The sequence below is a fragment of the Ursus americanus genome, chromosome 32, assembly GCF_024610735.1.
Source record: "Ursus americanus isolate L20-20 chromosome 32, mUrsAme1.1.p, whole genome shotgun sequence".
Lineage (NCBI taxonomy): Eukaryota > Metazoa > Chordata > Mammalia > Carnivora > Ursidae > Ursus > Ursus americanus.
This window is the reverse complement of record NC_142158.1, coordinates 4,658,140-4,674,403: the sequence shown is the minus strand read 5'-3', so window position 1 is coordinate 4,674,403 and position 16,264 is coordinate 4,658,140. Positions and strand designations below refer to the sequence as shown.

Here is a 16,264-nt window from a genome sequence, read left to right as displayed (position 1 = left end):
AAGCAGGCTTCCCGCTGAGCAGGGAGCCCAATGCAGGGGCTCGATCCCAGGACCCTGGGATCATGATCTAAGCCGAAGGGAGACGCCTAACGACTGAGCCACCCAGGTGCCCCTATGGTAAAGTTTTTCTGAAGAAGTGTTTGCTTTTAAATTTTTTAAAAAATATTTTATTTATTTATTTATTTGACACAGAGAGAGAGAGCACAAGCAGGGGGAAGTGCAGAGGGAGGGGAGAAGCAGACTCCCCGCTAAGCAGGGAGCCTGATGTGGGGCTCATCCCAGGACCCCAGGATCATGACCTGAGCCGAAGGCAGATCTTAACTGACTGAGCCACCCAGGTGCCCTGCTTTTAAATTTTTATGTAGTTAAATTTATCAGTTTTTCTCTTCAATTGAAGCTGGGTTTTTAGCCATAGTTATGAAAGTCTTCTCTATTCTCAAGTTATAGAGAAATTCTTCCATTTTTTTCCATTGGTACTTCTATAGTTTCAATTTTTAAAAAAAGATTTATTTATTTATTAGCGAGAGAGAGAGAGAGAGAGAGAGAGAGAGAGAGAGTGAAAGCAAGGGGGAGGGGCAGAGGGAGACGGGAGTCCGATGCCGGGCTCCATCTCACAACCCTGAGAGCATGATCTCAGCTGAAACCAAGAGTCGGACACTCAGCCGACTGAGCCACCCAGGTGCCCTGCTGTAGTTTCAATTAAAACAAAAAACCCTATGTAGAAGTTATCCTTTTGTATACTATGATAAGTGGATCAAATTTATTTTTTATACAGAGTCTCAAATTTGATATTATTAACTCCCTTCCCTCCCTCCCTTCAGCTTGCCTTTTCCTGGACATGGTATTCTTTTCTAGGTTTGCCAAAACTGGACACAGATCAAAATAAACATCTGTTCAACTCCCTGCAGTTGTTCCATTTTGTTGCCTGTTTTTCTTTCCTAGACTCTTCGTGATTTCTGCACAGTGTTTTTCCAGCAGCTCAAGGGACTAAAGACCTTTTGGGATTTGGGAAGAGTGGCCTAAAGACCTGTCCAGAGAGTGATTCAAGCTGGAGCAGGTCCTGCAGAGGCCACTCTGCTTGGGGGTGAGGGTGCGGGTGAGTAGAAAGTGGCTTCCTGGGGGCAGGGCAAAGGTGCTCACTCGGGAGCACTCAGAAGGGAGCTCAGTTGTTGTTAATGATCCATGTTTCCTGTTCCCACATACTTCCTGCTCTTGTTTCTATTCTGGGAAGTGCCAGTTTTCTAACTGGAGAAGACTGGAGACAGAGGGAGGAGAAGTGGGCAGCAAAAGGGAGGACTGGGATACAGAAATTGGAGCCTCTCCTCCTCTGTGTTCGCACGCTATCCAGGGCATCTCTGTACCATTAATACCAGTTCCCACTTGCTATTTCCTACAACCAACTGCCAGTTACTCTGCTAAACGGAGGAAGGCATCAATCTTGACCCGTTTGTTGGCTAAGGTTGTTACCACCAGAAGGGAAAAGAGGCTCAGCATTAAGGTCACACAGTTGGTAAGTGGTAGGATTTCAGTCTGTAGGACATCAAATTCAAGGCTCAATGCTCCTAAGTCTGTGACCTCCATAATAAAAGGTCCGTCATACCCTGTAGTTCTGTTTCTTTTTCAATCTGAGGACTAGCCTCGTCCCACCTCACTGCCCAGATCCACTGAGCTCAGATATGGGCAGTGTGGCTGGCTCTAGACTGCAGCCCTCCTGCTGGGTTGCAAGGCTCTGTGGTCGGGAGGGCCCCTTGCTGGCCATCTTTTCCTCTGTTGCCAGCACGGTGTCTGGTACATTGCAGATACTCATTACATATCTGCTGGACGATTGAATAGATGAAAAAGATGGGGAAAAAGGAATGTGTGCTGGAGATAAAGGGGTAGGAGTAGAGAAGACACAGAGGGAGAGAGGCAGATCTGGGGGCCAGACAGCGGGGCCTGAGTGTGCTGGTGGCTGGAAGGGGCCCATGTTGCTGTTGTTTAGAAGCACAGAAAAGATGTCACTTGCAGGTCAAGCAGGATTTCAGGTTTTTTTTTTTTTTTTAAGATTTTATTTATTTATTCAACAGAGATAGAGACAGCCAGCGAGAGAGGAAACACAAGCAGGGGGAGTGGGAGAGGAAGAAGCAGGCTCCCAGCGGAGGAGCTCGATGCGGGGCTCGATGCGGGGCTCGATCCCAGAACGCCCGGATTACGCCCTGAGCCAAAGGCAGACGCTTAACCGCTGTGCCACCCAGGCGCCCCATCCTCCTCCCCTTTCATACATTCTTCTCCCATCTTTTGTACCTTCTTCCTCGCTTTTCGCTCCCTCCCAATCTCTTCTTGATCACATTCTTCAACATTTTTTTTTCTTTCTACCTAATTTTTTTTTAATCTTTCCATCCCACCATCTTTGGTTTTTTCTTCCATTTCCCCCTTCTTTCCCATCTCCTCACTACCAGATAGCTCCTTGCCTTTCTCCCACTTTTTCATTGCAACAGCTTTTGATCCTGTCCATTCAGCAGTACTGGAGGGCAAAAACTCATGGCCCGAGGCCTGATAACTGCAGAAACATAATTTGCTAACAGAATGTTTACCAAAAATATTGAATTAATTTTCATCATTAAAAAATGGGAGATTTCACCTAAAAAAATCCAGATTTCTAGCTTTTAAAAATTGAGACTATCTGGCATGAGGCCCACATTGATTGCTGGTAACAATTGATGGAGCTCAGTGGTAGCTGCCCATGTCAGGTCACCAGAGTCTACTGGGGTCCCCTGACCTCCCGCACGCTGACGGAAAATGCCAATTAGCACTTGTCATTAGCTTGAGCAGCTTTTTTTCCTTTAGCAGAAAAATTTCTGTTCCTACCCATATCTTTACTCAAAAGCGGGAGAACAAAGAGACAGCAAGAGCCTTGTTTTTTTCCTCACCCCCAAGAGCTTTTCTGCTTTGCATTTCCTGCTTTGCCTCTCTGCGGGGAAGTCTGCAACCTCAGCTGTTGAAGACTCCTGCCTCCCTTCCCCATTTCTCTCCCTTCACCCCCTCTTTTTCCATGGTATATATTAGTATTTAATGCAGCACTGTAAGGTTAAGTAACTTCAGGACCACTCCTGAAACTTTCAATCTTCAACCTACAGAAAAGTTCTGTGAAAAATCATTGTATTTTTACAGCAGTGTTTTGTGTATGTTCATAGACGGGAGTAGTTATCTTATTGACAATCAGTTACTTGTCTTGCTATTTGTATTATCTGGCTAACAACCTATTCGTATGGATGAGAGCCCAGAAATTGTCACTGAGCGTGCCCAAGACAGTCTTCTTTTAGGATCATTATGAGCTGGGGGATGGCATTCAGCTGGTAGGAACAGAAACCTGAAAAATAGCGACATAAACAATTTAGGGGTTTAATTTTTCTGCATTTAAAGTCAATCTTGGGGCACTTGGGTGGCTCAGTTGGTTAAGCGTCCAATTTGATTTTGGCTCAGGTTATGATGTCAGGGTCTTGAGACAGATCCCTGTCTTGGGCTCTGCACAGGGTGTGGACGCTGCTTAAGATTCTCTCTCTTTCTCTGCCCCCCCTTCCTTGCAAGTGCGTGCGTACTCTCTCTCTCTCAAAAAAAAAAAAAAAAAATCAATCTCAAGGTGAGAACAGGGTTTCTAATAATGCAGCAGGAACCTGGCTCCCTCAGCCTCCGGAGCCATCTTCTCTAGGCCTGGCTGTGTCTTGCTTCATTTCTTCACTTATACTCCTCCTTCACCCTCCCCACATTCTGACATAGCATCTGGTAGTTTGTTTATGACCCGTCTGTTCCCACTAGACTGCAAGCTCACTGAGGGAAGGGATTTTTGTCTGTTTTCTTCACGCAGGGTCCCCAGCACTGAAACCTCCTTGTGTTTGTCGAGTGAATGAAGAAAGCTATCGAGATGCCCACTGGAGCTCCGGCTCCCATGCCAATGCTTCAGGCAGGGAGAAGCGGGAGGATAAAGGGCCAAGGGGACCCAAGCCTGTAGACTCAGCTCCAGGAAAGGATTTCTGGAAAAGTCTCATTTACGGACTTAGAAGGACATCCCACTCTACTGTGTCACACACCCACTTCTACCTGCAAGGGAAGCTGAGAAAAAAAATTTTTTTTAAAGCAGAGTAACGTTTCTAAACAAAGTAAAATTGGGGTTCTGTCAGTAGGAGGAATAGAGAATGGATATTGGGTCTCTGCAAGACGGCTGTGACGAGCTGAGTGCTTGGGCTCCAGGAATCGTACACGAAACCCTTCACCATGGCCCCATGCCCGTGCCTCCTCCGTATTTACTCTTGGGAGTGACATCAGCTTCCTTGCACTTCGCTGCACTCTGATTCCTTAATTCCACACTTACCGTGGACTTGTTGGGTTCCAAAATGTACTTGCGTATAACACCAAGAACTATGAATAGTAAGGTAACCCCCACCTTTATTACGCCAACTCTTCTATTTGAGGGTATCACTATTCTTTCTGAAACATTCAGTGACTTCAGCTCTACCCAGCAGGCCCCCGACTTTCTGCGTGCTCGTGTGCGTTCATGTGCGAGCACGTGTGTGTGCATGGGTTCACACACGCACGGACCTGTGTCCACATAGGACAAAAAAGGGGAAAAGAAAAGAAGCTTCTTCGTCCCTCCTCCTCCCTTCCAAGGCAGATGTTGTCTGGAGCTGAAAATGCTTTTGTGTGTAGAATGCAGGGCCGTGCACGCCAGCAGATAACCTGAGCAGGGACAGATAGGTAACTCGGGCCCTGCCTATGAGCTCACGACGGTGGTGAGTGTGGCTGAATTCCAGGCTGTGCTCGGCTCCCTTAGCCTCACGCCCCAGCAGGACATAGACTGCCTACCCAGAGAAGGGGACATTTTTCCTAACTTGCGCAAAAGGTGCCCTTTGTTGCCGAGCTTGTAGGCCTATGGGCTATCTGTGCCTGTTGAATTCACCCTGAGGGGGAGTTTTTAAAAATGCACGCAAAGTCTCCCTGTAGACGGGCTGCAGCCAGCTCTCCCGCATGGGGGTCAGCAGATTTCTCTCCTACTGGGCCTGAGAGTCAGATATCTGCATATGAGTCATCACTGAGACCCCGACTCTTTCTCTTCCTTCTTCCTTCCATCCCGTCAATGTGTGACTATTGAATGAAAATAAGCTGAATACAGGGGCGCCTGGGTGGCTCAGTCGTTAAGCGTCTGCCTTCAGCTCAGGTCGTGATCTCAGGGTCCTGGGATCCACCCCTGCATCGGGCTCCCTGCTCAGCGGGAAGCCTGCTTCTCTCCCCCCGCCCCCCCCCCCCGCCACTGGTGTTCCCTCTCTCGTTATGTCTCTCTCTGTCCAATAAATAAAATCTTAAGAAAGAAAGAAAGAAAGAAAGAAAGAAAGAAAGAAAGAAAGAAAGAAGAAAGAAAGAAAAGAAGCTGAATACAGACACATTCCATTCTTCAGTTCGGACCAACACCTCGCGCTAAGACACCCTCTCCCCAGGCCTGCTGCTGCAGGAGACACGCGGCCAAGCTTGCGGGGCTACCCATCTGACCTGGTGGGGCCGGCTGAGTCTGCGGAGAAAGAACTCACCCAAGGCAGGACACGGGAGACAGAAGTTTACTAAATACACTCCAAGGGAGGGAGCAGCAGGCAGGACAACAAGAGACAGACTGTCTGCCGGGAGGCAGTGGTGGGGGCTGCAGTTAAGTGGGGAAGTGAGCAGGTATGAGAACGTACGGAATTTTGCTTTTTTGGTACCAGTCCATTTGTAAGTAGCCCATTGGTCAGCTAGGGCTTCTGCCTATTTTGAGGTGGGTCCTCTGATGGGCCTGTTTGCACTCAGCCTGGGGGTCACCCCAGGCCCTTTGCCCTTACTCAGATTTCCCGTGCTCAAGCCTGCTGCCCAGAGCGGCCTCTACAGAGCTCGCTGGGGTACACACTGCACTCTATTGAGGGGTGCTTGGGGATATCCTGGCTCCCTCCAGATCGCCCCTGCAGGCAACCTCTGTGGCCCCATCCTCCCTCATTTTAATTCCATTTTAGAGAGTGCTGTCTTCTGATGCTGGCACCAAACAGGTCTGAACTGTTTCTGGAACCCCTTGTGCACTGGCCACACTTTTGAACTCAGGACCTATGAATGTGTGAAATGAAATAATCAGATCTACTTTTTTTTTTTTTTTTAAGTAGGCTCCACGCCCAGGGTGGAGCCCAATGTGGGACTTGAACTCATGACCCTGAGATCAAGACCTGAGCTGAGATCAAGAGTTTGCCGCTTAACTCACTGAGCCACCCAGGTGCGCCCCATAATTAGATCTGTCTTAAAATGCTCACCAAATAATGAACTTACACAACAGTTATACAGCAGAATAGCTTTTAAAATAATGGTTTAGCCTTTTTATCAAATTAAATCTCATAGAGAAAGAAGTTCATTATACAAAAAAACATGGAGGTGGAACTTCTCTGGGTGAAGAGGGCCAAGGATTTGAGCCCTGCCCACTGTGGACCCATCTGGATAGTCACCAGAGCCCTTAGAGGCCCTTCTGTGCATCTCCAAGCATCCCTTGAACGTGGTTTGCAAATGTACGGGGTGGTGAAAAGAACTCAGGCTCCAAGTGGGGAAATGGTGTGCGTTGCTGCTTGGCTGTTAACTACCTGAGTGACCTGGCGCAAGTGAAACAATCCACTCACTCTGTCAGCTTCATGCCCACACCCACCGGAACCGGAGACCAAGCCATGCCGGTGCCTGCACCTCCAGTGGAGAATTACTCAGGTGTCCCCTCCCCCTCATCTACTCAGAATGTCCTTTCTCAGCAGCTTCCTGCATACTGTGGTTGGGCTGTTTATCTGGGTGGCCATGTACCTCCGATATCAGCAGAGAAGACTGCTGCCTCCAACTCCATCATCCTCTTCAGTGGAATCTCCCTCTTGTCTGGGCGACAATGTGCTACTTGAGAACACTTCTTCCCAGACTCCCTTGCATCTAGGGGTGGCCACATGACTCTACGGCTGAGTCATCAGCAGAAGTCAGCGCGGCGTGGCTTTCAGCAATTCAGCTGCTTTCCTGATTAAAAAAAGAAAAGATAGATAATGTGGCCACACGCCTTCTGCTCTTTCCTCTTCCTTTCTGCCGGAAATGTGGATGTGACGTCTGCAGGCAGAACAGCCACCTCGCACCGTGAGGCAGAAGGACGGGCTGGTAGAGGTGGGAGGTAGGCACTCAGGCGACACTGGGGACAGCATTTTACCGAACTCCAAGAACTGGGCCAATGCGGCAGCAGTGTCTTTCTCAGTGAGCGCGGCCCTCCTTGGAGAGCTGGATAGGGGTGGGGTCTTGGAGCCATTGACACCCATCCTGCTGTGATGGTGAGAAGGGGAAATCCAAAGAGGTCGGTCTCAGCAGCGGCCTATGAAGGGCTAATGCGCCAGTGATCTTGCCTGTCTTACCCACCTCCTTGTAATAATATTATCCTAATAATCTTTCTCCCATGACCTTGCCTCTGTCTCCCAAACTATTTCTATAGTCTCAATATTTGGCTGTAGCTTTGAGAAAATTTTCTTACTACTATTCTTTGTTTATTTCGCAGTTCTCTGACGATATTCTTCTGGTAGCTTTTTGTCATCTGTCATTCTGTTTTCTCTATTCCTTGTGTGTCATCATTATTTCCGTCATATGCTCACTCCCTGAAATCTGATCCACCCTTCAAGGTCTGTCTCACACGCTTTTACGAAAGCAGCCTGGATGGAGACGTTTCCCTTCTCTGGAACCCCACGGCACTTAGTTTCCGTGGTTTCTGTAATCACCAGCAAACTGGCATGTGCTTGATTAGACCTATCCCTTTTATTACCCTTTAGGTTCCTTAAGGCAGGGATTGTCTTGTACTTAGCCCTGCCCTTGGCACGTTCTACTTGCTTGATAAATATTCATTGAATTCAAGTGGAAATTCCAACTTGGGACGAGAAGACAGACACACTAAGCAGGATACATTTAAATAAAGGGGAGATCATTTTCCTTGAGAAATGCCTCCTCTACAGGCCTTTGCCACACAGATATAAGACTGGGAAGAAAAAAAAAAAGGCTGGGCTGAAAACCACGTGCTCAGAGAACTCTTCCTCAGGAGAAAGACGAGCTACAAAAGAAATCACTATCACCTCTCATCACCTGTAATAGGGAAATTCTGAATAACTCTTTCCTGGAGGCCCACTGAGTCAGAGGTTCACACCGGGTTAGGTAAGTAGTGGGTGTGATCAGGGAAGAAGTGATGAATGCTCTTTCGGCTTGAGCACCCAGCATCAGCTATCTATATGGCAGCGATGCAGGTTTCCATAGGTAGAGTCCTTGCTGTGGTTCAGAGTGCTTTCACACACGTGCCCAAACAGGACGGAGCAAGGGTAGCTGCCTAGAAAAGGCACTTGATGGAGCAGGTTCAAAGGATCCCGCAATTGTTGCCGCAGAAGAAGAGCCTTCTTCAGGGTGGGAACGTGGCAGGAAAGGAAAAGCAGAACTTCCCTGTCTTGACAGTTTTAGCACTGACACGTCTAGCAACCAATTAGATGCAAGAATCAGAAGCTCAGGAGAGAGGGAGTGGATTTTGGAGTCACTGGCATGTCCGGGGGGATTAAAACCTTGACGGTGGCAAGCTCACCCTGGGAGGGTATGGAGGAAGGGGAGGATGGAGTCCCAACACTTAGGTTGTGAGTAGAGGACAAGACCCCTGAGAAGGCCAGTCAGAGAGGTTAAGACGAGGTAGGAGAGGAAGTTATTGTGGAAATCAAGAGTTGAGACTTCTGAGAGGAGAGTCAGAGAGAATGAATCAGCATCAATGAATGCAACAGAGTTTCTGGGAAAGGAAGGATCACAGAGTACCCATTGGATTTGGAGGGGGGCACAGGGAGGGGAGGGGATGCATGGGATGGAAGTGGAGACAGAAGGTGGATTTCCCAGGTTCCGGAAAGGAAGAAGAAGCAAGGAGAATGTGGTAGACACAGAGGTAGGGTGACAGTCACCAGCTGCGAGCTCCTGCAGGGCAGCCCCTTTTTCTGGGCAGCCCCACATATTGACTGAGCAGGGTTGGGGTTGGAAAGGCCTGGCTGGTTCAGCCCAATTTGGTTTGCTCCGGGGGGCTTGCCATAGCTATCTGAGACTCTGCGGGCCTCCTTGGGCCCTGCCCTGACTGCTTCCAATCCTGATTGTCACAGAGGTTGATTCCTAAGCAACATCTTGCATCCCACATTCCATCTGGGAGTCTGCCAGAGAACCCAATCTCTGACAGAGGGGTGGAAACAAGGCTTTTGAAGAGTTTATTGGGAACGAGAAAAGAACGGTCTCTAAATTTTTTCTTCTTGTTTGTTTTAAGAGTAGGAAGGAGAGGAAGGAACCTGAGAGGGAGTGCTTGAAGATACTGGAGGGGGGCAGGATGGCTAACAGGTGAGGCCTGGAGAGAAGATCGAGGATGGACATTAAGGCCAGGAAGAGTGATTGGCCTGGAACAAGAGGGGTATTCTGCCCACTCTCTGAGATTGAGCCGGAAGGCATATTGACCAGGTGAATTTAGATTGTTTTCGGGGGTAGTCGAGGCAGTGAGGAACATTCTGCTCAGTTACTTCAAAGATCAATTGCTAGAGAGATGAAAGGAGGAATCCTCGAGGTTAAGGTGGGTAAGATGCTTTCACCCACAGTGAGGATTTGGGGGAAGCAGGGCAAGTTTTAGCCGAGCTGTATACAGAGGAGAAACTTTGGGCAAAACCCATAAAACAAGAGAATGGGATCTGGGATGGAGAAAAGAAAGACCCACTTCTTCCTTCTTCTGTTCACTCTGACTAGATGGGTTTGGGTAGATTCTGGAATCTAATGGATTTTCTATCCTTAAAACTCTGTGCCATCCTCATATTTGCTAAACATATTCTTTATATAACACACAAGACGTAATATAAGTACTGAGCAGGGCAGGACTGAGGTGAGAACACCCCAGCACCTTGGAATTCTGTCATTTAACCAGTTCCAGATTCTCCTAACTGTATAGTTACCAATTCCAGATTTCTCCATTTATTCCAGAAGGATATAATTTGAGATGTCATGAAATGCCTTAATCACACGCAGACCCTTGGTCTACTATAGTGCCCCTTTCTATCAGTCTTAACCCTGACAAGACAACAAGAATGAGGACAGTCTGGCATGACCTGCCTTTGCTGAGCCCCATGTGCTCCTGGGGGCCACACTGACTTCTCCTAAGGCCTTACAAGACACCTTTTTGTATCTCATTTGAGGATTTTTGCCTATGGTCATTGTCAAGGCCACCAATTTGTAATTTTCAACATTCACCTTTTGTCCATCTTTGGAAGTCAAAGCTACCTCTGGCCTTTTTTTTTTTTTTTTTTAAAGATTTTATTTATTTATTTAACAGAGATAGAGACAGCCAGCGAGAGAGGGAACACAATCAGGGGAGTGGGAGAGGAAGAAGCAGGCTCCCAGTGGAGGAGCCTGATGTGGGGCTCAAACACCCAGAACGCCGGGATCACGCCCTGAGCCAAAGGCAGACACTTAACCGCTGTGCCACCCAGGCGCCCCTACCTCTGGCCTTCTAACACCTGTCTGCCTTTTCATAATTCCTCAACGATCATTGATGGTGACTTGGTGATACTGAGTGTACAAGTGATACTTTGTTGTTTTTTTTTTTTGTACTCTGACATGTAATCCTTTCATAGTAGGAAGTGTGAACACATTTAGTGCTGCTACAGTTTCTCTTATCTTCTTTTCTTAGGCGTTGGTTTCTGATCCCTGCTTACCAGGAGTCATCCCACCCTTCCTGCTCAAAGGCCATGCTTCTTATTGAGAAGCTGGAAGCACTCAAAGGATTCTGCTCTCCGTGTCTCATCTGGGAACACTGCACGAGTGGCCACGAGTGAGGGATGTATATCCCTCTGTCCTTTTTCCTTTTGTCATGATCCGTTGCACGTCATCTGAGACCAAACTTCCTTATCTTTCCCTGTAGGGATCCAGATACTACCAAGCTCAATGCCCTGGCATTCCTTATGCTGCGACTGATATATTCTCATGGGGAAATGGTGACGGGGTTAAAAGGAAGGGGAATAGCTCTAAAAGGACCCATTCACACATTCTCCAACTGCAAATGCCCTGCTCAAGCGGGGTACTTGCGTGTTTCCAATTTATTTGGCCACCAGATGGCATAACTGAATGCGTTTAAGAAAGAAAAAAAAAAAGAGGAAGTAGGCTATTCCAGACAGCAACAGCAAAGTCACTAGTTACAGGTACCCCTGCTTTTTGCAAGTTTTGAGTTATGCCATTTCACGTTTACAAAGGACCTAACCGAAAGAAATCTGAAGAGGATTTTTGCTTCTATGGGAAAAAAGTGAAAAGTGAAAGTAGCAGTCAGCACTGATTTCCCGTGAGCCCTTACGGAAGCAGAAGGCCCCACGAGCAGGGGGAGTGGCGCCACCAAGCGCCTTCCAAGGGAATTACACTCAGCGTTTCAGCATCTCCCCACGGAACTGTCTGTGAGCATCTGTGCTTTATCTGGATTTATTCTGTGCATCCGTTAGCACGATGCGTCCTAAAGTATCAGAAAAGCCTAAGAGAGGTTATTTTTTGGGTCTTGGGTTGCTAAAAATTTTTTCCATATAAATTAATGTTAACTGTTTCTTCACTTTATGCCATTTTTGGCTTCCAAAAGTTTTCATAGCAAGGCTCTATTTTTGGAGAGGGAGGGAAACCTGTAATCAACGCTGAAAATGCCCACAAAAAAGCATATTTCACGTGTCCTTTCTAAGTGTCAGTTGATATTTTGATGTGCTTTTCTTGCCATCAAGGTACAGATAAATTCCTTTCTTAACCTTAAAATGACAGATATGGGCCTCCTGACCCTGTTTAGTCTAGATTTTCCTTCCCTGCCTTGTGTATAGAAAGCCACCTGGGAGTGAGAACTGGAAGTGGGCTTATCTTTATCTGCATCTAACATGTACTTCTCCTGGCTTTAGACTGCTCGCCAGTGAGCCATTGAATACCAGAGTAGAAGAAGAGGTCAGTGAGGAATTATTGCTAATATTAGCATTATTGGACTAAAATACGCATCCCATTTTGTGAAGAGAAGTGCTGACTGTCCTGTGGTGTCTGAAGATGAGTACAGTTGGCCCCTGCATATTAGCCTGTCTCTTTTGGTTACATCCATATTGGATTTGGCACATGTGGGATCTCGAGTCCAAGGTAAGGAGTGCCGCAGAGTCCGCCACAGGTCTCTGGGGCTGAGAAGGTGGAAGTAGGAGGCACAGGGCAAGAGGGAACTGAGAAAAGTAAAGACATTCAGTGCTGGCTTTTGTGTTTCTATACATTTTTGACCCTGGGGAATTTTGTTTTATTTTATTATTATTATTTTTGAAGATTTTATTTATTTATTTGACAGCGAGAGACTGTGAGAGAGGGAACACAAGCAAGGGGAGTGTGAGAGGGAGAAGCAGACTCCCCGCTGAGCAGGGAGCCCAATCCGGGGCTTGATCCCAGGACGCTGGGATCATGACCTGAGCCGAAGGCAGATGCTTAACGACTGAGCCACCCAGGCGCCCTGACCCTGGGGAATTTTAAAGGACTATTTCTAATATTTATCTTAGATGGACGGATTCATTCTTTCATTCAATAAAAATGCCAGGCATAGTGTAGAAGTTGAGGTTAAATAGTAAATAAGGCAGAGTTCTAGGCTTCAAGGCACTTTCTAATTTTGGTCTTTAGTCCCACAGGGAGATGGAGATCCCAGCAGAGGTTCTTGCCTGAGGCCCCAGGAAACCCCCAACGTCCAGATGTGTGGATAGAGACAGAGCTCCCAGGAAATTTTGAAAACAAAATTCCTTTAAAAACTTTGTTGATTGTGAGGAATAAATTAAAATGGAAAATCTTCCTGATAACATCCTGGCTCATTTAAAAAAAATTTTTTTTTAAGATTTTACGTTTAAGTTATCTCTATAGCCAACAAGGGGCTTGAGCTCATGACCCGGAGGAGATCAAGTGTCTCAGGCACCCCTCACTCGTTTCTTATATAAGGGAAGGTACCGAGGGTTTGCTGAAGAAAGAAGGAGAAAGCAACATAATGGGAACCATGTTGCAAAAGTATAAATTGCTCCCTGATCATTACCAGGATCTTGGTGACCTGATAAAATGAATGGTGTCTAAAGCAGAGCAATGTACCCTTGTTTTAAGCCTGAAATTTCAACTACAGAGAAAGAGAGATGCATACCACAAGGCGGTGCAGGGGTGGATTGGAGAAGTCAAGACTGGTATCAGGAAAAATAGTTGGAGGCTATTGACACTGTCTCAGTGAGAGCTGATAAATTAAGACAGCCACCAAAGGGCAGGCGGGGACAGAAGGGGGACAGATTTCAGGGGAGGAAGGACAGATATAAGGCCAAGGGAGAGGAAGAATGACTGAAGAGAACATCACTGCCAGTGGCCTGACCCCAAGACCTGTGTTCTTTTCTGAGATGTCATGTTGCCCTGTCATAGGACGGGGACCGCACTTTAGTCCAACTCTTTGATTTTATAGCAAAAGAAGGAAATTAAAACCCAGGAAATGGAATCCATCGTCTATGGCTGAACTGCAAGACGATGGAAAAGCATGCGCAGAAGCCAAGTCTCTTCCCAGATCCAACCTTTTCCCACGGGTTCACATCAGAACTTGCATGCTAGAACTATCTGAGGGGCCTTTCCAAACACACGTAATGATATATGATTGTAGCCATCCTAACGGGTGTGCAGTGGCATAAAGCCTTTCCAGAACATAGGTTTACTAAAGATTTTGGTCTCCCCTACCCACACTTTGCATAAAGTCCTAAGTTCCTTAATCACAATGCTTTCATCCAAAGAGAATATTAGAATGGTTACAGAAGGAATACTCTATTGTCCTTTTAACAATCTTTACCAACTAAAAAGGTAAAAATTAAATTTTATTTTGATTTTTTCATTATTGGTGAAGTCGAATTTTTTACTATGATTTTTAAAAAAAGATTTTATTTATTTATTTGACAGAGAGAGAGAGAGAGAGAGCCATCGAGAGAGGGAACACAAGCAGGGAGAGTGGGAGAAGAAGAAGCAGGCTCCCAGCAGAGCAGAGAGCCCGATGTGGGCCTTGATCCCAAGACACAGAGATCATGCCCTGAGCCGAAGGCAGACGCTTAATGACTAAGCCACCCAGGCGCCCCTTTTACTGTGATTTTTAATTAGTTATGGCTTCTCTGCTCTGAACTGTTTGTGTCTGAATTTCTCACACAGTACAATAAAAAATAAAAACAGCTATTGAGTGCTTTCTATGTGCTAGTTACTGGTCTAAGAGCTTCACATGTAGTAAGTCAGTTAGTCCTGACCCACCAGGAGGCAGATGCAATGATTAGTCTCAGTTTAGGGAGGACCCAGAAACACGAAAAAATCAAGTATCTTGCCCTAGGTCACACCCAGAGAGTCTGGAGTGAAAGCCTGTGCAGATTACTAAATGGCCAATAGTTCCCTAATTTATTTGTTTGCCTTTTTTCCCTATTAACTATAATCATTAAATTTTTATGATTAAGTCTATCCGTCTACTCCTTTCTTTTGTTGGCCTTTTTTTTCAGTTAGCTTAGAACATCCTCTTCTTTTCAGATATTAGAAAATATTTGGATTTTTTTTAGTATCAAATGATATTTTTGTTTCTGTTGTTTTATAATGGCACCTCTCTGCTGGGTTTTATTTCATAATTGCTTGTGTTTTTTTTTTAAAGATTTTATTTTATTATTTATTTGACAGAGATAGAGACAGTCAGCGAAAGAGGGAACACAAGCAGGGGGAGTGGGAGAGGAAGAAGCAGGCTCATAGCAGAGGAGCCTGATGTGGGGCTCGATCCCAGAACGCCGGGATCACGCCCCGAGCCGAAGGCAGATGCTCAACCGCTGTGCCACCCAGGCGCCCCTTTAATTGCTTGTGTTTTTTTAATGAACATTATATGTTCAGTCAGCTCTTGAGGACACTGAAGTCTCTTTCTCCTTCCGGTTGCTCTTTTCACCTCACTTGGTAGACTGTTGGTGCTGCCGGCTGCCTTTCTCAGCGTGGGTTTTTGTGTAGTTTGGAACTCAGCCTCCAGGTTCATTTCCTGTTTTCTTCTCTCTGTCTCCCTTCTCTATTCCTCAATCCTTCCTGTCCAGTGACTGAGTGGTTGCCCTCCCTGGGGCGCTGGGGCCTGTCCAGAGTGACGTCTTACAGGCAGCTAGGGCTCCTGCCCTGGTATGACCCTGGGCATGACTCAGGGCAAGAGGAGGCTGCCTTGGGTCCTCGTGCAGACTCATCTGGGTATCCAGAGACCTCCCAATCCATCTAGTTTCTTGAAGAGGGTGGGGAGAGGCCAGTCACGGTTCCCGGAATTTTCATCAGTGAACGTGGACTCTGGTCCCCCACGTCAAGTGGGCGATTGAATTCTTCCTCATCGCTTGACAGTCCTTAATTCCTAGCTGCCCTTGACTTTTCCTAGACTCAGAGCCCAACAGGCCACAGCTTCAGCCCTATTCATTTTTTGCATTTATATTCGATCTCTGAGAATATCTATGGGGATATTCTTATTGAACATGGATTTTTTATTTTCTCCAATATTTTATCCATCATTGCTCTACGACGGAAGCCTCTGGGCTTTCTGTTTTGTTTCACTCGCGTGTCCTGTCTTTTATACAAGCCTTAATTGTACGTTTATGCTGCATGGTAGGGGGCTACTCTAACAAGTTCCTCCAAGTGTATTCTGCTAACTTTCTCAAGGCTGGATCAGGTAGGAGGCTCTATAGCAGTCACCTGAGATGGGGGTGAGGGAGGTGGTGCTGTCCCCCACCCAACTCGAGGATGCATGAAAGGAGCCCTGGGATGGCAGCTTTAGGACAGGAGGAAGGGTTCTGCTTGGGGTTCCATGCCAACATTTTATTAGGGGTCTCCAGCTAGGCTGGATCCAGCGGCAGGAGTCTATGAGAGCAAACACTGGAAGCTGGAGATGGTCCCTGGATGGTCAACCAGAGGTGTCGTATGTCATGGTGTATATGATAGCGGGATGCACTAGGCGCATTATGAAGCCGTGTCCTTGGGACCCAGTGAGTAAATCATCCGGTATTCCAGATCTGCCCTGGTCTGGGTGAGCAGGGGATTTCCAGTTGCTTCCAGATGGAGGCGGGGCTCATGCATGGCCCCAGTTTGTTTCCCTTCTCCTGCTGCACCAGTTTTGTCCGGGGCACAGAAGGGGATCTAAACATAGAACCGCGTCAGCCTCGTTTGCAATATAAACAGAACCCGG

The 16,264-nt window shown here is 46.9% G+C and overlaps 1 long non-coding RNA gene across 1 annotated transcript; it reads left to right on the top strand.

The window, feature by feature from the left end:
- The first annotated feature begins 6,864 nt into the window (after positions 1 to 6,864).
- On the top strand, positions 6,865 to 13,893 carry LOC123794138 (uncharacterized). The gene is made up of 3 exons (XR_006780132.2): positions 6,865 to 8,196; positions 10,727 to 12,186; positions 12,706 to 13,893. It is a non-coding gene; the product is annotated as an uncharacterized LOC123794138 (long non-coding RNA).
- Positions 13,894 to 16,264: the final 2,371 nt, after the last annotated feature.